This window comes from Pan troglodytes, chromosome 16 (genome assembly GCF_028858775.2).
Source record: "Pan troglodytes isolate AG18354 chromosome 16, NHGRI_mPanTro3-v2.0_pri, whole genome shotgun sequence".
NCBI classification, from domain to species: Eukaryota; Metazoa; Chordata; class Mammalia; order Primates; family Hominidae; genus Pan; species Pan troglodytes.
The window spans coordinates 11911899-11939338 of record NC_072414.2 but is presented as its reverse complement, the minus strand read 5'-3'; the positions used below and the strand labels follow the sequence as shown (position 1 = coordinate 11939338).

General features: G+C 38.1%; 1 pseudogene; it reads right to left on the bottom strand.

The window, feature by feature from the left end:
• LOC749803 (WASP homolog-associated protein with actin, membranes and microtubules-like) lies at positions 1 to 26570 on the bottom strand (annotated as a pseudogene).
• Between the last annotated feature and the right edge of the window lie 870 nt (positions 26571 to 27440).

Sequence of the window (27440 nt, the reverse complement as noted above, 5' to 3'; positions counted from 1 at the left end):
TACAAAGATTTTCAGAATTTATTGGACAAAATGACACACAACTAAAAATATCATTTACACATGAAATTCAAAGAAGGCATTATTTTTCCTTACAAAATTGTGGAAAAATTAATTCAGATAGTAACATAGAACTAGTTCTAAAACTAAAATGCTAGTGTGAATGTATATAGGAGATATGGTTTGACTGTGTTCCTACCCAAATCTCATCTTGATTTTTAGCTCCCACAATTCCCACGTTGTGGCAGGGACACAGTGGGAGGTAACTGAATCACGGAGGTGAGTCTTTCTCATGCTGCTCCCATGAGAGTGAATAAGTCTCATGAGATTGGACGGTTTTATAAAGGGGAATTCCCCTGCACACATGCTCTCTCTCTTGCCTGCCACCATGTAAGATGTGACTTTGCTCCTCATTCACCTTCTGCCATGATTGGGAGGCCTCCCCAGCCATGTGGAACTGTGAGTTAATTAAACCTCTTTACTTTATAAATTACCAGTCTTGGGTATGTCTTTATTAGCAGTGTGAGAACAGAGTAATAGAACAGGCAAAATGAAGGAGTTTATTTTAAACCTGCTTTAAATTATTTCGTAGTTAAAGTATTTAAAACCTTTTCTTCTATTTTTAGGAAAACAATGAGAAAGCTAAGCACAGGTCTAACTTGTTATTCAACTAAAAATTATTTAAAAAATTTTTGAGTATAGACTTCTGGCACCAGCCAAGACAAAGCATGCTCACCAAGGCCTATTTCTCTTTCTGACTGAAATTAAAACTCTGGACATAAAAAGCAACTATCAAGGACTCTTAAAAGTAAACAATAACAGATGGATTGAAAGCAAAATCAAAATACCAATAGTGACCTGTAACAGGGGTGGGTTTAATGGCAATTTTTTTTTCTAACCCAGGTGTGCAAAATTTCTACTGTTTTTAGTTAGAGAACCAAGAATGAAGCCTCTGCAAGATGGAGCATATGTAGAGTGTTGGGAGCAGGCCCCCCAAAATCTGGCCATAAACTGGCCATAAATAAAATCTCTGCAGCACTGTAACATGTTCATAATGGCCCTAACACCCATGCTGGAAGGTTGTGGGTTTACTGGAATGAGGGCAAGGAAACCTGGCCCGCCCGGGGTGGAAAACCGCTTAAAGGCATTCTTAAGCCACAAACAATAGCATGAGCGATCTGTGCCTTAAGGACATGCTCCTGCTGCAGTTAACTAGCCCAACCTATTCCTTTAATTCGGCCCATCCCTTCGTTTCCCATAAGGGATACTTTTAGTTAATCTAATATCTATAGAAACAATGCTAATGACTGGCTTGCTGTTAATAAATACGTGGGTAAATCTCTGTTCGTGGCTGAGCTCTGAAGGCTGTGAGACCCCTGATTTCCCACTTCACACCTCTATATTTCTGTGTCTGTGTCTTTAATTCCTCTAGCACCGCTAGGTTAGGGTCTCCCTGACCGAGCTGGTCTCGGCATAGAGAAATAATTCTTTTGTTTTTCTCTTTCTTCCCCACCCAGCCTTGCCTGGAAGCCAGCTCTGGTTCTGAAGCTGCTGTCATGATACTAGCTGTGTAGTGGCAGCAATGCACAGGCACTGAGAACTTCAAGAGAGACAATCTCTCTCATTATTTCTCTTTAAAGAAAAAAAAAGGGGGGTACAGACACTTATGAGAAAACAAAAACGCATGAAGACAAATATAAAAATACAATACTAAGATATCAAATCTAGCAATATTTAAAAACAATACTTTACAAACAAGTGATTTATACCACGAATGCAAGGCTGGTTCAACATTCAAAGCTCAACAGATATAAATTGCAACATTATTAGGTAGATGAAGAATAAACGTGTCATTTCAGCAGATGCAGCAAAAGCATTTGACAAAATTCAATAGCTATTCTTTATAAAAACTGTCAGCAAAATGAGAAAAGGGAACTTATCCTGATAGAGGGCATCTACAAAACAAACAAAAACAAACAAAACTACCACTGAATTACACTTAATGGCGACTCTCCAACTGATTTAAAAACTGGGTCCAAGGCAAGAAGTCAGCTCTTTTACCACTTATATTCAACTTTATACTGATAGTCCTAGCCAGATCAGTAATGTAGGAAAAAAAATCAGTGACATCCACATCAGAAAGGAAGAAATAAACCTGTTTCTATTTTCAGACAACAGTCTATGTAAAAGTATTCAAAATAACCTATTAAAATGCTCAATATGCGAGTTTAGTAATGTGGTTATACGCAAACTCAATAAACTAAATCAATCATATTTCTATATATTACCAAACAACGTTTGGAAATAGAAACATACAAAAAATTATTTAGAATGACATAAAAAATAAAGTGTTTATGTATAATTTTACAAAAATATGTGCACAATTGATATTTTTCCTCCCAAGTAGCTGGCACTACAGGCATGCACCACCATGCCCAGCTAATTTTTGTATTTTTAGGAGAGCTGGGGTTTCACCATGTTGCCCAGCCTGGTCTCAAATTCATGGTCTCAAGCAATCCGCCCGCCTCAGCCTCCCAAAGTGCTGGGATTATAGGCATGAGCCACTGTGCCGGACTCCCTATTTACATTATTTTAAAAAACCTATTTACCTTTAGATAAATGTTTGAGGTGATAGATACGCTAATTACCCTGATTTGATCATTCCACATTATATACCTGTATCAAAATATCACACTATACCTCATAAATATGTACAATTATGTGTCAACTAAAAATAAAACCAAAAAATTATTTTTTCAATCTTCATAGTAGCTTTTTTTAATTAAAGGAATTTATCTCTAATAATAAAGTCAAATAGAACAAAAATTACAGACTGAGGATCATTTTGTAGAGGAAATACAAATGTAGGCCTGGAACATAAAAAATAACATCATCCTCTTAAGTATATACTTTAAAAAAAAAGAAAAAAGAAAGTTGTAGATATCAAAAAAAAAAAAACAACACATTTTACTTTTAACTGGGCACTTTCACTACACTTATATCACAATGCTGCCTGGATAACATTTTAAAGAATTGTTTATTACAAATGAGAGGAAATGCCAGCTAAAGTCAAGGGAGTTGAACAGTTTTCAGTTTTCCCTGCCAATCTAAACCACCAGTGCCAGTAAGGACTACTCAGTGAAGAGTGCAGAGCAGGAACCCAAGCGTGTTGTGATGTCAAAAACAGCAGTTATTTTATATCATGGGTTTTGAATCACTGATATTCTATTTTTGTTGTTGCTTTTTATTGATACACCAGAAATAATGTTATTTTTTAAATGTTTCACGTTCTGAATGACCTGTTCTTAATACTTTCCTCTTTAGAGCACTCTTCATTTATTTCCCCAGAAGTGTAGATGAGGTGATTGTTTATAGAACTTACGTCTTTAAATGCTCTCAATCGTTGGAGTGTTTGACGTTCTTGGTTGATCTATTCTTTTTTCTTTTGCTCCTTTTTATCTTGTCTCTTTTCTATATTTAAGCAGATGTATATTTGTAAATTGCTCAACATTACAAAAATGTCGTGGCATACAATAAAAATGTCTTGACAAAGAAAGAGGCTGTACCCCAACATTACCACCCCAAGACTGCGCCCAGACTGCAGGCCTGGAGGTGAATTGGCTGACAGCTGCAGGTCCAGGGCAGCGCAACTCCAGTTTCCACAAGTCTAGGCCTGCATGTCACGCTACACAAACATAGAACATTTTCCTTCGGAGGACACTCACCATCTGAATACTGTGATGCTGACGAGAATATCTTATGCTTTCTTCAGCCTGTTGCAATCTGAGCCAATGATTTTCTTTGCACTGATCCTGGTGGAATAATACAAATCACCTACATGGTTTTTAATGTTACCCTGGTATAGCATAAAAGGTTAAAAGAAGAAAGCACTGCATTTGGGCGTAGTGTAAGGCATTCATTAATATTAGTTCTGGTGTGGCCCAATGGTACTCTCCTCCACAGTCTATGATGAGAGTTGCCTGGCTGATTATGGAAATAATTTGTTCCCAGCAGAGTGCTTTAAGAGGTGAAAACAATCCGCCAACCATGAGAGGACATACAGGCAGCCCCCATTCTTAAATGGGATGTGTCCCAACAATGTTTTAATGTGATTGTTTTAAACACATTTCCCCATAACATTATAAATACTAATTACATTTCCAAGCATACCTACAAATGCAGAGCAACCTACAAATACCTGAAAAATTGTTATAACTGTGTTTCACCTGTGCTTAACCACTCACTATACCAATATATAATATGCTATATGTACATAAAATCCTTAATCTATGTAAAAAATAATACAGTAATACTCACAGATAATACTAACATTTATTGAGTAGGTTTTAGCTTCAATGATAAGTACTTTTCATGCCTTATGCTACTTTATCGTCACATGAAATTTGTATTATTACCACTATCTTTTTTTTTTGAGACTGAGTTTTGCTCTTGTTGCCCAGGCTGGAGGAGTGCAATGGCATGATCTCGGCTCACTGCAACTTCCGCCTCCTGGGTTCAAGCGATTCTCCTGCCTCAGCCTCCCAAGTAGCTGGGATTACGGGTGCCGTGCCTGGTCTATCATCCTCTTTTAACAGAGGAGAAAACTGTGAGCCCAAAAGAGATTTAAGTAATTTGCCTAATGTCACATGACTACTGCCTAAGTGGCCAGACTGTGATCTGAACCCAAGTTGAGAGCTCACCTCAACTACCATTCTATTAACCGAGTGCCTTCCAAATTCCAACATTTCCAGAATCAGTGGAAAGAGCTTCTCTAAATGGGGTAGGGGGAGTGATTATATCTTGAGAGTGAAGGTTAATGCTCCAAGTCTGGATAAGAGAAGGCACAGGAGCATTTTATATACATATACATGTAACACTGCCAAGGAGGTGGAGGCATCTGTTCATCCACAGCACCATGGGAGTGCCAAAGGAGACTCCTCTTGGGGCTCGTGGGTTTTCTGAAATGTGGAGCAAAGGGCAAATGCCTGTAGATCTTCAAATCCTCTGAATAACAGTTCCTAAATCCAGAAGTACAATTCTTAAACACGAACATGCAAAGAATATACTCTTCTAACAAATTTTTTTATTTTTAATTTTTATTAGAGACAGGGTTTTGTTCTATCACCCTAGCTGGAGTGCAGTGGTACAATCACAGCTCACTGAGGCCTCAACCTCCTGGCCTCAAGCAATCCTCCTGCCTCAGCCTCTTGAGTAGCTGGGACTATACGTGCGCACCACAGAGATGAGGTCTCACTGTGTTGTCCCTGGTCTCGAACTTCTGGCCTTAAGTGATTCTCCCACCTCAACCTCCCAAAGTGCCGGGATTACAGGCATAAGCCACAGCACCTAGCCAAGTTTTTTTTAAGTATTCGTATTTACATGGAAGAGTAATTAACATTTTTGTAAGCTACAAAAGTCACAATTTTCATGTTTTCTTAATTCTAACAAGAAAAGTATAGTAGGCTCGGCACAGTGGCTCACGCCTGTAATCCCAGCACTTTGGGAGGCTGAGGCAGGTGGATTGCTCGAGGTCAGGAATTCAAGACTAGTCTGACCAACATGGTGAAACCCCATCTCTACTAAAAATACAAAAATTAGCCAGGCTTGGTGGCAGGCACCTGTAATCCCAGCTACGCAGGAGGCTGAGGCAGCAGATTCGCTTGAACCTGGGAGGTGGAGGTTGCAGTGAACCAAGATCGCGCCACTGCACTCCAGCCTGGGAGACAGAGCAAGACTGTGCATCAAAAAAAAAAAGGGAGAAAAGTATAGTAAATATGAGTAAATACACATAAAAGTCTACATAAAAATGATATATAGAAGCTTCCTTTTCTGTCAGAAAAAATTAAATTTCTTAGTGTTATCTTTTTATGTATTCATGGATTTTTAAAAATTAAGAAAAAAATCACCAAATACAAGGTCTGAGGTGAGCTGAATATTGTTATCTGTAATTGTTTTGTGTACTCAATAATTTACAGTAAAATATATTTAGAATTGTTATAGCTGGTTATTAGAAATAGAGTTTCTACCTATTGTGGTTTTTAAAGTACCTGTGGTCCGGGGGTGGTGGCTCACACCTGTAATCCCAGGACTTTGGGAGGCCAAGGTGGGCGGATCACTTGAGGTCAGGAGTTCAAGACCAGCCTAGCCAACATGGCGAAACCCCGTCTCTACAAAATATACAAAAATTAGCTGGGCGTGGTGGCACGTGCCTGTAAACCCAGCTACTTGGCAGGCTAAGGCACGAGAATTGCTTGAACCTAGGAGGCAGAAGTTGTAGTGAGCCAAGATCATGCCTCCGCACTCCAGCCTGAGTGACAGAGCAAGACTCTGTCTCAAAAAAAATAAAAATAAAGTGCCTGTGTATGCAGTGGGAATTCAACAAATAGTTGTTGAATGAATAAATTAAAACCTTGAGATTTGCTAAATGCTTAAAACCCAAAAGAAAAAAATAATATTTTTAAGAAACATATTAAAAATCATTTTAACTATAGCCATGGATAAGTTCATAAGCACACAAAAAATTAATCACTGTGTTGGTAAAAACCTTATTTCAATACCTCTTTATCCTTCATACAAGAATAAATCTCTGGAAGAGAAAAGAAAAGAAAGCCGCTCTGAGTGTACCCACCTTTCTACTCTGGAGAGAAGCTCTTTTGACACAGATCCTGCCCCGTTTAATAGACTCCAGCTGCTGGCACTGCCTTCTGAGTTCTTTCACTTCCGAATTCTTATCGTCCTGCAGCCCCACCACAGTCAATGACTAAGTTCCTCTGGACTTTCACATGGATCGTAATAGACAACTTCATCCTGTTTTTCTAAAAAGGTATTAATGATTGTTTAAAACATATTTTATTATTTGTAAAAATACATTGAATTTTTTTAAATGTAAGGAAAATAAAGATCACTTGTAATCCCACCACTGAGAATCACTATTAACATATAAAAAATCTATGTGTATAAATGTAATATACGTATACACATGTGTATATATACATGACTATACACATGTATTAAGTAGCATGTGTGTATATACATGTAAGTAGTATATGCATGTATATATACCTGTATAGACATACGTATATATACACATGCACACACACATACACATACTACTTACATAGCTACACGTATCAATGGAGTTCTAAAAGAACACTTTCCATGGGATGGAAATAAATTTTTAGGCCAGGTGCGGTGGCTCACGCCTGTAATCCCAGCACTTTGGGAGGCCAAGGCAGGCTGCACACCTGAGGTCAGGAGTTCAAGACCAGCCTGGCCAACATGGCAACACCCCATCTCTACTAAAAATACAAAACTAGTTGGGCACAGTGGCGTGCGCCTGTAATCCCAGCTACTCAGGAGGCTGAGGCAGGAGAACAGCATGAACCTGGGAGGCAGAAGTTGCAGTGAGCCGAGATCGTGCCACTGCACTCCAGCCTGGGCAACAGAGCAAGACTCCATCTCCAAAAACAAAAAAAAATTAAAAAAGATAAATTTTAATGGCAGCATAGTATTCTCTAATTTAAGCAATCCATGTTGTTAGGCTGTTCCAATGTTCCATTATTATTCATTTCACTGTGATGAACATCTCTGTATAAATCTTTGCGTACGCTTTTTATCACTTCCTTACCAGGTAAGTGTTTAAGGATCTTGATACCCACTGCCACACTGCCCTCCAGAAAGGCAACTTATATTCTACCAGCAATATATTATTAAGATGCCTTAGTGATATTTAATCTTGATTACATATTGATTTTTTAAAAGTCATGCTTACTGTAACAAATTCAAACCCACCCGAAGTACATCAAATAAACAGTGAAATTCTATTGCTCCTTCCCCAAACCTTCTGAGTCATTCTCAGAGGAAAAACATTATGAACAATTTGGCATGCATCCTTCCAGATTAACTTCTTTTTTAATGTAATTTTTTTCCTAAATATGTAAAATGCTTATAACCTGAAACTACTGAAAAAAATTCTGAATACTCAGGATTAAACTAAAAGTTCAGGATCTATGTGAAGAAATTTATTAAACTTGGAGGAACTTTAGGAAAAAAGATTTAAATAAATGGAGAGAGACATACCATGTTCTTGGGTAGGAAGATTCAAAATTGCAAAGACCACTATTCTCCCCAAAGTAATCTCTAATTTTAAGCAAAACCACAATCAAAATTCCAAAGAGTTTTTTGTTTTGAACTTGATTCTAAATTTCATCTGAAAGAATAAAGGAGTGAAAATAGTCAGAAAACTTGTGAAGTAATGTGGGGGGTACTTGCCTTACCAGACCCTGAAATGTGCCTCCAAGACAGTCATGGGAACAGTATGGAGCCAGCAGCAGAAGCCACTCACGAACCAATGGAGGAGAACAACTCAGAAACAGACCAAAGTCAATCTAATGTTTAACTGGAGAAATGTTAAACATTTAGGGAAAATGTTTTTAAAATCAGTGATTGGGACTGCTTAACAATTTGAGGGAAAGGTTCAATTCCTACCACAATCAAAATAAATTCCACCTGGACTAAAGAATTAAATGTTTTAAAAAATAACATCATAAACATACTGAAAGAAAACATAAATATATATTGACATAATTTTGGGATAGGAGACTATTGCCAGACATAATACTAAAAGCAGAAGCCATAGGGGAAAAAATCGATAAACACGACTTCATAAAACTTAAATATTTCTGAAAGGCAAGAAAACGCAAATGACAAGGAGAGATTATTTGCAACATATGACAGACAATAGAGGACATTATTCTTAATGTTGAAAGGAAATATTCCAAAGAAAAATGGACAAAGACTATGACTAGGCATTTCATAAAATAAGTACAAATGGCTTGTAAACATACAAAATTTTGTTCAATATTCACTCATAATTAAATAAATGAAAATTGGAAGATTGCCATTTTCTCTGTCAAGTAAGCAAAAATGCAAAAGAATGGCATGAGTCTGGGAAACATACACACTCATATTCTGCTGATGGGAGCGTCTTTTTTCTTTTCTTTTTTTTTTGAGACAGAGTCTTACTCTGTCGCCCAGGCTGGAGTGCAGTGGTGCCATCTCAGCTCACTGCAATCTCAACCTCCCAGGTTCAAGCGATTCTCCTGCCTCAGCCTCCCAGGTAGCTGGGATTACAGGCACCCACCACCACGCCCGGCTAATTTTTGTATTTTTAGTAGAGACAGGGTTTCACCACGTTGGCCAAGCTGGTCTTGAACTCCTGACCTCAAGTGATCTGCCCCCCCTCAGCCTCCCAAAGTGCTGAGATTACAGGCGTGAGCCACCACGCCCAGCCTGGGAGTGTCATTTTAAATGTACAACCTATCTAGAGGGCCACTACATAGTATGAAATTTAGAAATCAGAAAATAATACGGAGGTGAGGAAAAATGTATCTCAGATGACTGCTGTATTGTTACGTAGCAAAATGTAAAATATACATTGCCCTTGACCCAATAATTCCATCCTTAGATATTTATTCCAAGGCGATAATCTGTCCTATACTCAAAGACATGTGTAAAGGAAAGTTCACTACACCACTGTTCAAAACAGCAGAAATTTGGAAATCACGGTATATCCATATAATGGAATACTATGCAGCCATTAAAATTTTGATACTTTTATTATTTCTGAAATAGAAAGACAATTATTATGTATTAAATGAAAAAGAGACTATTATGCATTGTATGCCTGTGTCAAAATATCTCATGTAACCCATAAATATATATATCTGCTATGCGCCCTTAAACATTAAAAAATTTTAAAAAAGATGTTACTGAACTGGTTATGTAGTTTTGGTTAAAAATGTATATTTTTACATATCAGCATATTTTGAAATCTACAAAGTTATACAGCAAATTGTTACCACTAAGTATCTGTCTTTTTTTTTTTTCTTTTTTAGACGGAGTCTCGCTCTGTCTTCCAGGCTGGAGTGCAGTGGCACAATCTTGGCTCACTGAAACTTCCACCTCCCGGGTTCAAGCCATTCTCCTGCCTCAGCCTCCCAAGTAGCTGGGATTACAGGCACGTGCCACGACATTGGACTTTGTATTTTTAGTAGAAACAGGGTTTAGTATTTTTGTATTTTTAGTAGAGACGGGGTTTCACCATGTTGGTCAGACTGGTCTGGAACTCCTGACCTCAAGTGATCTGCCCGCCTCAGCCTCCCAAAGTGCTGGGATTATAGGCCTGAGCCACTGTGCCCAGCCAACCATTGAGCATCTCTAGATGATGGGATTGGGGTAATAATCATTTTTCTTTCTTTGTTTTGCTATGTGCTAACAATGAATATATTATTTGAATAATAAACCACTGAAGGAAAACTTTAGGAAATTTTCAGATGTTACAGTTTACAAAAAGTAATTGATAATATGGTCTGTATTTCCTTAAATTTATAAACATTGTAATCTATATACTTAAATAAAAACTTTACCTTTTATAAGTCTTTCAAGAGAGTCCAACTGTGTAGTAAGCAGTATTTCTTTGTTTTTTAATATCTCAAATTTAACTTCATATAGTTCTAACTGAATTTCATAAAATTGTATTTCTAATTCATCTACAACATTTATATTTTTTTCTTGTTCTGGAAGATCTTCCATCTTATTTTCATAGAAAAAAGAAAAATAAGTTAAAACAAATAGTATATTAAAAACAAACTTTAGAAGCATTCTAGCTATTTTCTATTCCTTCTTCCGTACTAAATATAAAAGAGCAAATAGGAAAGAATCACTTTTTCATTTCATCTAGTGATGCTAATACTTTATCCCATCCTTGAAACAGAGAAAAACATTTAGGTTTTGAGAAACATACATGGCAATGAGGTATTATTATGTATTGCATATCGGTGTCCCCCCAAAATTCATATGTTGACACTGTAACTCCCAATGTGATGTTATTTGGAGGTGGGTCCTTTGGAAGTAATTAGGTTCAGATTATGTCAAAAGGATAGCACCCCCATCATGGGATTAGTGCCCTTATTAGAAGAGAAAGACAGGGATCACTTTCTTTCTCTCCAAACATACACACAGAAGAAAGGCTGTATGAGCACTCAGTTAAGAAGGCAGCTGTCTACTAGACAGGAAGAGGATCCGCACCAGACAGTGAATCTGCAGGCACCTTGATCTTGGACTTCCCAGCCTCCAGAACTGTGAGAAATACACGTCCATTGTTGAAGCCACCCAATCTGTGATATTTAATATTGTTATAGCAGCCTTAGCCAACTAAGACAGGTGTTTACAGTGTTTTCTGCTTTAAAGTCATAAGAATATAGGAAAAAACTTAAGTGTCTATGATCCTTCAGTGAAGTATCTCTTTGATTATTTTAAAGCTGTACTGAAAACTTTGCTGGATTGATTTTCAAGTACAGTACCCACTTCAATACTGGGCTTGGTGTTACTATAAAGTGAATCCTACAATGTGGTATTTTGAAACATCTTAACCAAAGGAAAACTTTATGTCTAACCTTCCATAGGAGATGGTGTTGGAATAAGTGAAGAAAAGAAGCTCTTTAACAATGCCTGGAAAGAAAAGTGCTATCTAAAAATAAAAGTGTGCTTTACCACATGGTCTCACTTATAAGTGGGAGCTAAGTAGTGTATACACAGACAGTGTGGAATAATAGACACTGGAGACTCAGAAGAGTAAGAGGGTGGGAGGGGGGATGAGAAATATTTAATGGGTACAATTACATTATGTAGGTGATGATTACACTAAAAGCCCAAACTTCACCACTACACAATATATCCATGGAACAAAACTGCACTTGTATCCTTTATTTATACAAAATTTTAAAAAAATAAAAGTGGGGCCGGGCGCGGTGGCTCACGCCTGTAATCCCAGCACTTTGGGAGGCTAAGGTGGGCGGATCACAAGGTCAGGAGATCGAGACCATCCTGGCTAACACGGTGACACCCCGTCTCTATTAAAAATACAAAAAATTAGCTGGGCGCGGTGGCGGGCGCCTGTAGCCCCAGCTACTTGGGAGGCTGAGGCAGGAGAATGGCATGAACCCGGGAGGCGGAGCTTGCAGTGAGCCGAGATCGTGCCACTGCAGTCCGGCCTAGGCAAAAGAGCGAGACTGTCTCAAAATAAATAAATAAATAAATAAATAAAAGTGTATTTTTAAAACAAAGTTATGTTTATCTTTGTCTTACCTTTCCCTGAATTTCAGCTCTTTTGTGATTTAAACACAACTCTTTCGCTCTCAGGAGTTGCAGAGTCTCTTGAGCTAGCATTAGCTTAAGTTTTTCCAACCTGGGAATTGCTGTGGCCCAGGCAGCCTGGCCAAATCTCTTCACGTCGTGTTCCATTTCTTTCTGCATTCCTGTTGGATTATAAAAATAAAATATAATTACACCTCATTAAAAAGGGAAACATTGATCATGAGCTAATTCTTTTTTTATTGCCTCCATACTACCTGCAGAACATCTTTTTTAAAAGAAATTTTGTTTTATTAACTTTTTTATTATTATAAAAATAATACATGGTCATTAATATACAATTTTAGGTATTCAATTTTTAAAAGGACAATAATAAGTCATGATCTCACCTAGTTGAGGCAACTGCTTCTTATATTTTGGCACACTTGCTTCCATATTGTTTCTATGACTAGCTAGACAGACAGGCTCATATGGATAGTTTGACCAAAAAACCAGGATCATCATTCTGCTTTATATCTTGTTGATTCTGTGCAATATATCAGAAACTCGTGCCATTTATTGAAAAAAAATCATGAATCATGCTTAATAGCTATGTAGTTTTCTCTTTGTACCATAACTTAACAAACTGACAGACATTAAGTTGTTTCCTATTTGGTGTTTTTATCAACAATTATTTAAGACTGAAAAAAAGTCCTTCACCCAGCCCATAAGCCCCTGCACGGTCTGATCCCTGCCTGTCTTGCCAGCATTCTCCCTCATACCACATTGTCCTGCACTCTCTGCGATCCAGCCCCGCAGGTTTTCTGTAAGCTCCTATTTGCCAACTTCCCTCAAGCCAGGGGACCTTTGCCAGTGCTATTCCTTCTGCCCGGAACACTCCTCACTTTTTCTATTCTCTCAATTTCCATTTACCCTTCAGATATTGGGGGAAGCGCCACTTCTCAGAGGCCTTCAGTGACCACCCTGATCAAGCCCAATTTCTCTCTCACAGACCCTCAGAGCCCCATGTCTCTCTTCTTTGTGCCATTTATTGTCACTGCCATTTTCTGTGTGCTTCAGTGAATAGATAATTAAGATTTCTCTCCCTTCACCAGACTGTACAATGTCTCTTAATGCTTGACACTGAATTCTCGCCACCTAGAAAACACAGTGCCTAGTGCGTAAGAGGGACTCAAATGGTATTTGAATAAAATGACAATCAATTACACGTATCTGCGTATAGCATTTTTTAGATTATCACCTGCTAATGCTTTTACTGTCTCCTTAAAATAATTCACTGTGATATCTTGAATAGAGACGACAGCTTCTTCAGCCCGTCTGGTCCATTCTTCAGCTTCTTTCTCCAGGGCAACTACCCTTCTAGGACCTAGGTCATCCTCATCCAAGGACTTCTACAGACAGAAGGGAAAATTATCTTAGTAACAGCTAATAGTTATGTAGAACCATTAGGAAATTGAAAGGAAATTGGTCACATGGATTAATTTAACTACACTACTACTCAGTCAGTTAAATTTTCATTCATTCAGCAGTCCCTTACTGCATATGAATAAGGCTCTAAGCTGAGCACCACCTGGAAGACAAAAGGACCCTCTGGGGCATAAAGTGGGGGGAAAAAAAACTACTTTCACTTCACATGCCTAGAATAACTTTTTCTAGAGAGGAATGTTGTCAACTTATGCTTCTATTAATAATAATACACAATTGTTTAAATGAGTGATCTGTGTTGTCAAGCACTCAGCACAGGGCCTGGAAAACAGCACTTAAGTGTTAGCTGTTGTTATCATTTCTTTTAGGAATATGTAATATTATCACCTAAAAGACAGTATCTGTATATTCATGCTTATAACATGTACTGGTATTGGACTGAATGTTTGGGTCCCCCCAAAATGCATATGTTGAAACCTAAATCCCCAGTGTGATGGGATTTGAAGATGGGGCCTTTGGGAGGTAATTAGGTCATGAGGGTGGAGACCTCAAGAAAATTGGGATTAATGCCCTTATAAAAAGAAGAGGAGACACAGGATCTCTCTCTCTGCTCTTCACCATGTGAAGACACAGCAAGACAGTCATCTACAAATTAAGAAACTGGCCCTCACAAGACACTGGATCTGCCAGCACCTTGATCTTAGACTACCCAGCCTCCAGAACTGTGAGAAAAAAAGTTTTGTTGTTTATAAGCCACTAATCTACAGTACTTTGTTACAACAGCCTGAACTAAGACGGGTACAGCTATGTCATCCAATATGCAATTTTTCTTCTACAAAGCATAAGAAATAGGTACAAGTTAGCCGACAAGGAATTACAAATCAAAACCATAACGAGATACCACTTCACACCCACTAGGATGGCTGTAACCAAAGAGACACACAATTACAAGTGTTGGTGATAATGTGGACAAATTGGAACCCTCATTTACCGCTTCTGGGAATATAAAATGATGCACCCACTTTGGAAAACCATCTGGCGTCTGTCAAAAGGTTAAACATTGAGTAATCATAGGACCCAGCAATCCTACTCCTCAGTACGTACACAAGAGCAATGAAAAGATATGTCTACACAGAAACTCACACACAAACATTCATAGCAGAATTATTCATGATAGCCAAAAAGGGGAAACAACCCAAATGTCCATCAACTGATGAATAAAATGCAATATATCCATACAATGAATATCACTGAGCAATAAAAAGAAATGAAATCCTGGTATTTGCTACAACATGGATTAGCCTTGCAAACACTGTGCTGAGTGAAAGGACCACATATTCAATAATGCTGTTGCTATGTCCAGAGTAGGGAAATCCACAGAGACAGAAAGTAGATTGGTGGTTGCCCAGGGTTGGGAGTGACTAATGGGTACAGGGTTTCTTTTGGAGGTGAAAATGTCCTGAAATTACATAGTAATGATCATTGTGCAACTTTCAATATACTAAAAATCACTGAATTGTACATCTTTTTATATATGTATATTTTATATATATGCATATATATATACGTGTATACATATACACATATACACATATATACACATACATATACACATATACACATATGTACACATATACATATATACACACATATATGTATATATACATATACACATATACATATATGTATATATACATATACACACATGCATATATATGTATATATACATATACACATATATACACACATACATATATACGTATATATACATATACACACATACATATATATGTATATACATATACACACATACATATATGTATATACATAAACACACACATATATGTATATACATACACACATATATGTATACATACATATACACACATGTATACATACATATACACACACATGTATACATACATATACACACACATGTATACATACATATACACACATATGTATACATACATATACACACATACATGTATATATACATATACACATACATATATGTATATATACATATACACATACATATATGTATATACATATACACACATACATATATGTATATACATATACACATACATATATACACACATACATATATGTATATATACATATATACGTATATTATGCAGATTATATATGTATACATATATACACATATATACATATATGTATGTACATATACACATACATATATACATACATATATGTATACATATATACGGATTATATATATATATATATATATATAGTCTGTGAATGGTATCTTAAAACAGCTGTTACTTAAAGAAAGGAAAAATATAGACTGGGTGCGGTGGCTCATGCCTGTAATCCCAGCACAATGGGAGCCTGAGGCAGGCAGATCACCTGAGGTCAGGAGTTCGAGACCAGCCTGACCAACATGAAGAAACCCCGTCTCTACTAAAAAAATACAAAATTAGCCGGGCGGGACATGGTGGCGCATGCCTGTAATCCCAGCTACTCGGGAGGCTGAGGCAGAAGAATCGCTTGAATCCAGGAGGTGGAGGTTGCCGTGAGCCGAGATCACGCCATTGCACTCCAGCCTGGGCAACAAGAGCGAAACTCCATCTCAAAAAAAAAAAAAAGAAAGAAGAAAGCAAAATATATGCAAGAAGTAGACTCTCCAAATAATAGACTTTCAAAATAATGAACAGAACAACTTTATCCACAGGTTACAGTGGCATGAGTTTCATCTAAATGTGATACTATTTTTATAGTACAATCATCTGGCAGGGGGCATGAGATTATATGTGGAAAGATGGCCCAGTGCAGGGGGCAGAAATCAAGAGATCTCTTAGGTGTCTTTTGATTCCCGTTGTTGAGACCCAAGGCAAGCTATTTAACAACTCCAGACTCTAGATTAATTTGTAATACTGGAATAAGAATGCCTTTCCTGAATGGTGTCACAAGGATGTTTGATGGCTCAATGAAGCAAGAGCTATAACTGTATTTACTAAAATTTAAGTTACTGAATTACAATCTAGGGTCCTGCTATTTAAATTTTCATCCTATTTTAAGAAATCTGCATGAGTCCTTAGAGGAAAACAACTGAAGCAAATAAACATCACATCAAAAACAATTCATCAGGCTGGGCGCAGTGGCTCACGCTTATAATCCCAGCACTTTGGGAGGCTGAGACGGGTGGCTCACTTGAGGCCAGGAGTTCGAGACCAGTCTGGCCAACATGGTGAAACCCCGTCTCTACTAAAAATACAAAAAAAGTTAGCTGGGCATGGTAGTGCACACCTGTAATCCCAGCTACTCAGGAGGCTGAGGCAGAAGAGTCACTTGAACCTGGAGGAGGTTGCAGTGAGCCAAGATCGTGCCACTGCACTCTAGCCTAGCTGACAAAGAGAGACCCTATCTCAAAAAAAAAAAAAAAAAATCATCGCCAGAAAAAACATTTAACTCTTTAAAATTTGTAGGAATCTTAAGCTATTAAGATGACCAATGTAAATGTCTTCATTTTCTATCAATTTTAAATATAAATTCAATATTTAAACATGAGGGTGAACTAGGCATAGTGGCTTACGCCTGTAATGCTACGCTTTGGGAGGCCGAGGTGGGCAGACTGCTTGAGCTCAGGAGTTAGAAACGAGCTTGAGCAACATGGCAAAACCTCATCTCTATCAATAAATAAGTAAATAAACATAAGAGTAAACCCAAACAAAGTACAGAGATTGAAGATTAAGTGTAAATAAAGAAATAATATATGACAAATAGTAAATGTGATAAAATAAAAATTAAAAAAAATACCAAAATATCAAGCTTACATAAAGTTGCAACTTCTCGCATAGCCCTAAATGGCCGCAATAAGTACTGGAAGAACATGGTTGCCACGGTAACTAATTCCTGGTAGGCTTCATCTTCCTCTTGGTAAACTTTCATTAATGCTACCATGGTGTTGGCTTTTCCGTGTCCTTGAATAACCTAGAGAGCAAATGTGAATAAAGCTCAAGTCAGGACAGTGTAATACATACCCAACAAACAAAACTAAATAAACCTTCATGTTCTCAACTTTCAATACATCAATTTAAAATATTGATTAAATACGAAAATGTTATCATCCTCCATCAAAAACGCCCAATAAAACAAAAATTGTTAAGAAAATTATGATATATCCATGGCAGAATATTATTACTGTAGTCATTCAGCACTGTGCTTCTGAAGATTGTTTAATAATAATATGGAGACTTTTGGCCAGGCACCGTGGCTCATGCCTGTAATTCCAGCACTTTGGGAGGCCGAGGCGGGTGGATCACTTGAGGTCAGGACTTCGAGACCAGCCTGACCAACATAGAGAAACACTGTCTGTACTAAAAATACAAAACTAGTTGGGCGTGGTGGCGCATGCCTGTAATCCCAGCTACTGGGGAGGCTGAGGCAGGAGAATCGCTTGAACCCGGGAGGCGGAGGTTGCGGTGAGCCGAGACAGTGCCATTGCATTCCAGCCTGGGCAACAAGAACAAACTCCGTTTCAAAAAAAAAAAAGAGTATTTTAAATTAAATGGAGAGGCAGAGTACAAAATTTAATCTCAACTGTGCACTAAGTATGCAGTGAAAAGGACCCAAAAGAAGGTTTGAGGTTGTGGATATTTTTTCATTTGACTTTTCTGACTGTAAAGGTTTTGTGAGGCTGTAATCCTTTTTAAAATCTCATAAGGGCCAGGCGTGGTGGCTCACGCCTGTAACCCCAGCACTTTGGGAGGCCACAGCAGGCGCATCACGAGGTCAGGAGAACGAGACCATCCTGGCTAACACGGTGAAACCTGTCTATACTAACAATACAAAAAATTAGCCGGGCGTGGTGGTGGGCGCCTGCAGTCCCAGCTACTGGGGAGGCTGAGGCAGGAAAATGGCGTGAACCCGGGGGGCAGAGCTTGCAGTGAGCCAAGATGGCACCACTGCACTCCAGCCTGGGCGACAGTGCAAGACTCTCTCAAAAAACAAAACAAAACTCAACTAAACAAAACCTCATAAAACATTACAGAGCTGTCTCCAAGTACTTTAGCATGTTGATTCTCTTAATGCCCCAGGTTAATATTCCCATGAAGTCCTTAGCAGTCAACTCATTTACAGAGCCTCAGCTGTGGTTCCAGTCTCTGCTGGTTATTGCTTGTGCTGCAGGGCAGAAAACAAACTGAACAGTGTATAATCTAGGTGGAATGATTTGGTTGGAAATTATTTTACTCCCACAAGAAGAGAAATAAAATCAAATAATATAGATTTTTTTCAACCAATACATTCTTAAATTCTTCTATTTCCATCCTTCTGCTTAAGGCTAAAGTGATCTACTTTCAGCTGTATTTTTTATCCAGGTAATAATATTATCATTTTTTTTAAGTGAAAGCCTCACTGAACAAAATTAAAACACACACGCAAAAGTCAAAAGGCAAGTGGTACATTTCAGCCTTCTTTCTTAGACTATTCAGAAAAATTCCAGAGTTAAAACATTTAGCTTCATTTTATATATCCTAGCAATGCTAGCAATTGGTCTAATTCTAGAATCAATTGCTTTTCTATTCTAAATATAAAGTAAATATTAAAATTATATATTTGGACATGCTGTGAATTTTAGCTTCCCCTCTCAACCCCTCATTTTTGAGTTCTAGATAAATATGTCAACTACACTAACGTGAACAGCTAGTTCAACAGAATGAACTACATTCATGCTGTAGTACCCCAGAGCGAACTTAAATTTGGGAAAACTAACTTTTCTGATAGCAACTACAGTAAAATACACCATATAAATGTTCGATTTTAAGGAGAAACCACCTATCTCTGTGAGAAACCAAGTGTGTAAAAAACAAGTCTGATACAAAATGATACCATTTTTGAAACTCCCCTGTGGGTTCCTCATATCCTAAGGTGAAAGTTATAAAGTTGAAGATGAAAAGCTGACTGGCCTGAAACTCCCCTGTGGTTTCCTCATAGCCTAAAGTGAAATCAACACGTTAAGCGGGTGTGTAGACATTTACACATAAAGCTCACAGTACAAAAATGACCCCACTAACAAGCTTTTATAAAACCATTTTAATTTAGAAAGCTTATTCTATATTTAGCTTAGGCTGAATTCTTCTCTTCACCTCCCCTTCCTCAAAAGAATGCACAGAAAAATATCATTCAGGTTAATAAGAGCAGTGAGCCGAGACTCCAGCCTGGCTCTGCTTAGTAAACTGTAGGTGTGGATTTAGAAGGCATACTTTCTCCTAAACCCTTCTATGAACATGAACTTCCCCGTCCCCTTAAGTTCAGTAAGTTTACCACTCAAATAATTACTCGCTCAAACTACCTCTTTCAAGCTTAAAAGGGCACTAATGCGGTTATTCTAAACTGATGAATAAAGCTCACTTTCTACCGGCTTTCCATTTGACCAAGTCTATATTACTTAAAACACCCGAACTCCTAAAAGCCATTTCTTCCTTTAAACCATTTTATCCCACTTGCGACGTCCCCTCGCATACACAGACTTAGAATTGTTTAGTCCGTGTTATTCTTTCCCACATGGATGGATTGTTTTCAGTTTGCTTGCGGTATTTCTGGCAATTCCCGTTACAATATCCTGCTCCGCCAGCATCTTCAGGGCAAAGGTCGGGGGCCTAGCGCAGCTCCCAGCTGCAAGTACACTAGGCTCTAACTTCGCTTGTCCTCTCTGCAGGCCCTGCCGGAGCTCCCCCCGGTTTCCCGCAGCGATCCCGCGCAGGTGAGGGTACTGGGGAGCCCGTGGCCTTCTCCGCCCGCCGGCTCCTCCCCATCAGCCGTCAGCCAGGGCTCTCGGCGCCGGGGAAGCCTCTCGCAGGGTCCCAGGCCACCTAAGCGCGGACGAATGCCGGCGGCCCGGCCTCGCTTACCTGACGCAGCCGCGCGTCCGCCTCGACCCATCAGGCGCGCAGGGCCCGCTCCCGAAACTCGCGCGGGCTCTCGCCGTCGGCCGCGCGGCCGTTAGCCGCGAAGAGAGCGTCGCGCACGGTGGCGCCGCCACAGCCGTGGGCCGCCGCGCCCAGGTAGGCTCCAGCTGCCCGCAAAGCTCCTGCAGCGCCGCCTCGCCGGGACCCGCGCGCGCCGGCCAGAGCAGCGCCCACCGCCCGAGCCCCACACCTCAGGCCCCGCCGCCGCCCACGTCCAGCTCCGGCGGCAGCCGTGGGAAGCAGTGTTCCAGAGGCGGCCACAGCGCCGCTAGCTGCCGGCGCGCGCCGCGGAACCCCGCGGCCGAGAGCCGGCCGGCCCAGATGGGCGGGGACACGGCGGCCTCGGGCTTGTGCTCCAGCCCCAGCCGGGCCCCCTCGCGCCGCTGCGGCTGCTGCGCGGTGCGGTCGTGACAAGTCACAGCAAACTTGCCCTCCGCGCCGTTCCAAGCCACCAGGAAGCGCAACCGGTGCCTCTGGGGATCGGCGAAGAGGCCCTCCCGGAGCGGCGCCCAGCCCTCCAGGCTGTCGGGTTGGCTCGTCCTCCATGGCCGTCGGCGGCAGCGGCCCTAGGGCTTGGCGGGCGCGGGCCTGACCTCGTCGCACCGCCTGTCAGGGGACAGTCCCAGGTGAAGCATTTTTCGCTCCACAATTGGTATTTTAACAATATGAATGAAAAAAAAAAAAAACCTCAGCTGTTTTGATAGAAATAACAAATATGCCTAGGAATCATCTTCCTTGAAGGAAGAGGAGGGTCTTATTGAACTTGAAAAAACTAAATATGCAAAGTTGATACATAAGGACACCCTTCTCTTTACCCTTACCTATTCTTAACAACTTTATTTAATTTCTGACACTGTCACCAACTGAAAAACGGTCCGACTAAAAAAAAAAAACTGATCATGAAGGTGAGAAAAATTGTGACGTGTTCTATCCTAATCCAATATATCTAAACCAATTTTACTGATAGAGAAAATATATTAAGTGAATGATGTAAATACATTAGTATAGGTAACAACTCTTTGAAAGTAAAGTTTGCACATAACATGAAATACATAGAGAATTACTGCCGTCTCGAAGGAGAGAACCCTTGATGGGGAGTGGTAGTCAAAAAGGTGTACGAGCAAGTCATCTGTTGCAAGGTGATGGGAGGAGATATTTTTGCAGGCATTCAGTATCAGAGTCAGAGGTTTTAATAATTTTTTGTTTTTTATCTTGAGAGTTGGAGACTAGATCTAAAATAGGAAAATTTTGGCATATCCATAGATAGAATGGAAGCTCTTGGCCAAAAATAACGTGCTCCAAGTCATGAAAAATAGCACACATGCACAATTAACTACAGAGTTACACAAGATGGTGTCTTTTCATTCGATTTTATTTGAACTCTTATTCTTCTCTATCTTTTACGCTTTGTATCCTTGTTAATTAACCCTTCCATTTTTTCCTCATCCTATGAGGTACTTTAAACATTTTATTCAATAACAAGGCAATTTTTACAATTCTATTCACATATAAAATTGTCATAAGCATGTTTTGTGAGTGAAAAATTCTAATTTGTAATGCATATCAAGTGAAAAGCCTCAGTTCAGCACTCATATCCAAAATCTGTTATAATGTAAAAGACATATTTTCACACATGTAGCTCAAATGAGATTCTTACTTAACATTTCTCTCTCTTTTTTTTTTTTTTTTTGAGACGGAGTCTCGCTCTGTTGCCCAGGCTGGAGTGCAGTGGCGCAATCTCAGCTCACTGCAAGCTCTGCCTCCTGGGTTCATGCCATTCTCCTGTTTCAGCCTCCCAAGTAGCTGGGACTACAGGTGCCCGCCACCACGCCCGGCTAATTTTTTGTATTTTTAGTAGAGACGGGGTTTCACAGTGTTAGCCAGGATGGTCTCGATCTCCTGACCTCGTGATCTGCTCGTCTCTGCCTCCCAAAGTGCTGGGATTACAGGTGTGAGCCACCACGCCTGGCCCAAGAGTCTTAAGTTTGTGTAAATAAGCACCTTTGAAAACTACATCTACAAATGGGAATATGGAATAAAAAGGACAAGCCAAAGGTTATGGAACAAAATAAAACATGAAGAAAGAGAAATAGAAACACAATATTACTATATACAATATAGTAATATATTTTAAAATATGAAAAACGCTAGCAAAAAAAGCAATATGTAAACAAAAGAATTGGAGTAAAATAATAGAATTTGAAACAGCACAATGTGCTGAAAATATACAAAAGACAAATTAGGGTATTCCTGAGCTCACTGCTTATAATATTAGAACATGTATATAAAAAGGAAAAGTGACTTTAAAATGTCTGGGGGCCAAGGAATATATAGTTTGTTACATTTTATTTACAAACAGTTTCTTTGACTACTGAATCAATTTAAATTCTCTGTTTTGGAAATAATATAAATATATCTTTATTTTAGACTTTTTGCTGTAAAGTTTCTTAAATATTTACAACTTTAGGATAATCAGTGTACATTTCAATATATAATGTCCTAAAAATCAAACAGCTACCAAACATTGAAGTTCTGACTTATATAAATCATTTGCATAAAAACTGATCATTAAAAACAGTATCTAATGAACATTTTGGCCCCAATATTAATTAAAACTGAAATGATAGCATTACAAGCTAAAGATTAATTTCAATGACGTCATTCAACCATTTTGACATAATTGACTTATAATAATCTAAAATTGACTATTTTTATGACATATTTGACCTAAATGAAGAGAAAAAAGCTTTGACTCATTCTTAATTACTCTTTCTAACCAATTGATGGCCAATAACTGAAATTAATTTCAAACCATTTTTTGTTATTTTAATCTTTTAAACATGTTTTACTTTCAGTGATTCATTTCCTAACATTCATAGCCAAAGCCCAGGCTCTACCCATCTTTGTCTACCTTAATGACTTTGTCAATTGTTGGCATACACTGGGTCTTAAAAACTTGTGTTTCTTCCGAATTAATTAATGAAGTAGAATTGCTCTTATAGGGTTTCATATACCATTACCTCCAAAAGAGTACATTAGAAGTATTAGAAAATACTGATATTTATAAACAGATATTTATCTTATGATACAAAGAGCTAGAGCTGTTTTATTTTCTGTAAAACTAAGAATAACTTCTTGATAACATAGCTTCACAAAAAGAAAACCCAACATATTTCCATAAATAATTCTCTGAAATAACTATGTGTTTGTGTCTTTTTATATACATGTAGACATACATATACTTACACATCTATACATATATATGTAACATAAAGGATATGAACATTAGAACTGTTTAATGTCTATTTGTCTTGGAAAGAAAAATATACTTAAAAATATGTCTCAATTGGGATTTGTAATCGTACCGACTTAATTGATAAACTTGGCGACTGCTTTTATGTTCCGTCTCCTTCTATAAATTTTTCAAAATACTAATTCAACAAAGAAAAAGCTCTAATTTTCATTGGAAATAATTTATATACTTGTTTAGAGCAGAGAAAAATTAAGAAAAACTTTGAAATGGTCTCAAAAAATTACTAAATATTTTCAATGGAAAACTAAATGTTAGTTTAGCTGATTGTATGGGGTTTCTGAACCTTTCACTTTTTGTTTGTTTTACCTATTTCACAACTGTGTAAATTGCAAATAATTCCTGTCCATGAAAATGCAAATTATCCAGTGTAGATATATTTGACCATCACCCTATGGATATTGGCTAGTTTTGCCTTTATTAAGCAAATTCATTTCAGCATGAATGTCTGCCTATATATTCTCTGCTGTTTGTATTCTCCTTTGAACCAGTTAAAACATCCTGTGGCACTCTTATTTATTAATCAGTTAAATAAAATCATGAACATATATTCATTTTACATTTGTATGAGAACCATTATTTTTCTTTTCTTTAAAAAAATTAATTATCCTTTGACATTGGGTTGACATTTTCTTAAGACATGCCATAAAGAGAGGATATCAAGTTTCTCAATGTCAGTTCTAGAGGAAAAAAAACTCTTTATAAAAATTTAACCTCATGTGTAACAGTTTCCATTCCCATAGCAATGACATTTGATATACATTGTATATATTAATCTGGGAATGATGTAAGATTCCAAGTATAATTTTATCAGTGAACTCAACTACTTGATTACTTTGACTTATTTAAATATCTAGCTCAATGTTGTCCAGTGGCATTGTGGATTTAGGTAATTTTACCAGGCCGTTCAATTTCTGCACTTTCTATTTGCCCATGCAGAACATAACACATTTTATAAGTCAAGGTATAGGCATCTGGTGGCATAATTTTAATTTGTTATCAAATAAAAGCCTCATCAAATTTGTCTAGAAAATAACTCATTATTTACTTTATTTTAGGACTGTATCACTATGTAATGAGATACAAATATATGTAAATGTAAGTGCCTAAGAGGCATGCAGAGAGCCTAAGATGTATGCAGTATGCCTAACAGGAATGCAGAGAGCTTCATTTTCATTGTCAGCTGCTCAGTTGTTTCTCAGGAAAGAAATGTGGCCAACGGACACCATTTAAGAGATATACCAACAAGTTCAGAAAATTCTCATAAATGGGAGTGGCTAATGCATAGACAATAGCATTGACCTTTGATCCATATATATATATATATATAAAATATACCTCAAATACATTTGGATCAATTTAATTGTGAGTGCTATAAACTACAAATGAAAGTAAAAAAGCAAATCTCTTTGTATTTTAGAAGAATGAAAGATTATTAACTCATGGCCTGTATGTATTTGGAATGAGAAGGACGTACATAGCTTTCTTTGGATGGGGTGGAATTGAAATTGTGATTTACAGTGACTAAAACCTGACTGCTTTCACATTTTTTTTTTTACTGTTGGGGGTGAAATTCTTGATTGATTTGTGCATTGGGAACTTTTTTTTTTTTTTTTGGAGACAGAGTCTCGCTTTGTAGCCAAGGCTGGAGTGCAGTGGCGGGATCTCGGCTCACTGCAAACTCCACCTTCTGGGTTCACACCATCCTCCTGCCTCAGCCTCCCAAGTAGCTGGGACTACAGGCGGGCGCCACCACGGCTGGCAAATTTTTTGTATTTTTAGTAGAGACGGGGTTTCACCGTGTTAGCCAGGATGGCCAGGATGGTCTCAACCTCCTGACCCTGTGATCCACCTGCCTTGGCCTTCCAAAGTGCTGGGATTACAGGCATGAGCTACCATGCCCCACCTTTTTTTTTCTTTTCTTTTTTTTTTCTTTCTTTCTTTCTTTTTTTTTTTTGTTAGTCCTTCCCTCCAGTGTCGTGGAGATAATTGGAAAATGTTTTAGAGCAAAAAGGTTTATTTCTCCTTCTTGTTGTTAGCAAAGAAATTTATTTTTCCTTCTTGTTTTTTTTTTGTTTTTTTGTTTTTTTGTTTTTTTGAGACGGAGTCTCGCTGTGTCTCCCAGGTTGGAGTGCAGTGGCGCGATCTCGGCTCACTGCAAGCTCCGCCTCCCAGGTTCATGCCATTCTCCTGCCTCAGCCTCCCAAGTAGCTGGGACTACAGGCGCCCGCCAACACGCCCGGCTAATTTTTTGTATTTTTAGTAGAAACGGGGTTTCACCGTGTTAGCCAAGATGGTCTCGATCTCCTGACCTCGTGATCCGCCCGTCTCGGCCTCCCAAAGTGCTAGGATTACAGGCGTGAGCCACCGCGCCCGGCCTCCTTCTTGTTATTTATTGGCCTTGGAGACATACACCAAATAGCTCATTCTACTTCTGAAATTTTGTTTTGATTTCCCTGGCCCTCCCCATGAAGTATTTCAGATTAGCAGGGAGTCAAGCATTGTCTGTCTATCTGTGAATAAAATATTTCAGGCTGCTTTTGCATAATATACATGCTCTTGCCTTTACGAGTCACACTCACATCTTCTGGTTTTGTAAAACACCAGGTAAAGAAGAAAACAATGTTTCTGAATTCTGCTTTATCAGCCCAGTAGAGAACTCCTCCCTTCCCTGAACTGAGGGCCACATCTAAGGGGTTGAAACAGGGCCAGTTACATTCTATGTTCCCAACATAATTGTCCATGCACGGATCCAATCAAGTTAAATGAGAAATAGGATATTTATTCTAAAAACAAGTTATTGCTACAATAATAATAATAACACTATAGTAATATTATTATTCTAATAATGATATTAGAATAAAAACTGGTTATTAAAGTACTAAACAGTTGAAAATCTAAATGTCTCACAAGGTCAACTATAGCAAGTATATAAGATTTAGTATTAGTCACACGTCAAAAATTATATCCATAAAAGTAATGACATATGAAAACAGTTTATTGATAGATATAACAAATATAACTAAACTGTGCTGAAATGTATTTTAAAATAAAATATGCCAAAATATTATTGATGATGACTTTGGATGATGGTATTACTACTAAGGTTTCAAATTTAATTTGCTTCTTACTTCTGAGTACTTTTATAAATTTTTAAATAATAAAATTAGTGTGTTAAAAATATCAAGTGATATCTAGAAATCAGAAAAAGGCATATTGCCAGAGGAGGACCGAGTTAGTAGATTTGAGGCTCCATTAAGTTTTGTTTATGATCAAAAACCAAACAAAAACCAGGCAACAGTGGCAAAAAATATCTCACTCCCTTCCTGGAAAAGTAAATGAAACTACAAAGAATTTCCAAACTTAAAAACTATACATTTCAAGTCTGTTCATAACTAGTGAAGTCACAGTTTCTGAAAACAATGATAAAATTTTAATTGATATTTAATTCATATTTTTTGTTTAAAAAACTATCAGTATTGGAAGATAAATTTCATGGGAAAAGCATTGAATCATTAAGTTTTGCAGTCACAAAGGTAAATATAATTTGCTTAACGCTGCCCTCAGCTTACAATGAGTCTTTAGTATTTTCTAAGCTATGAGTTCACCAAAAT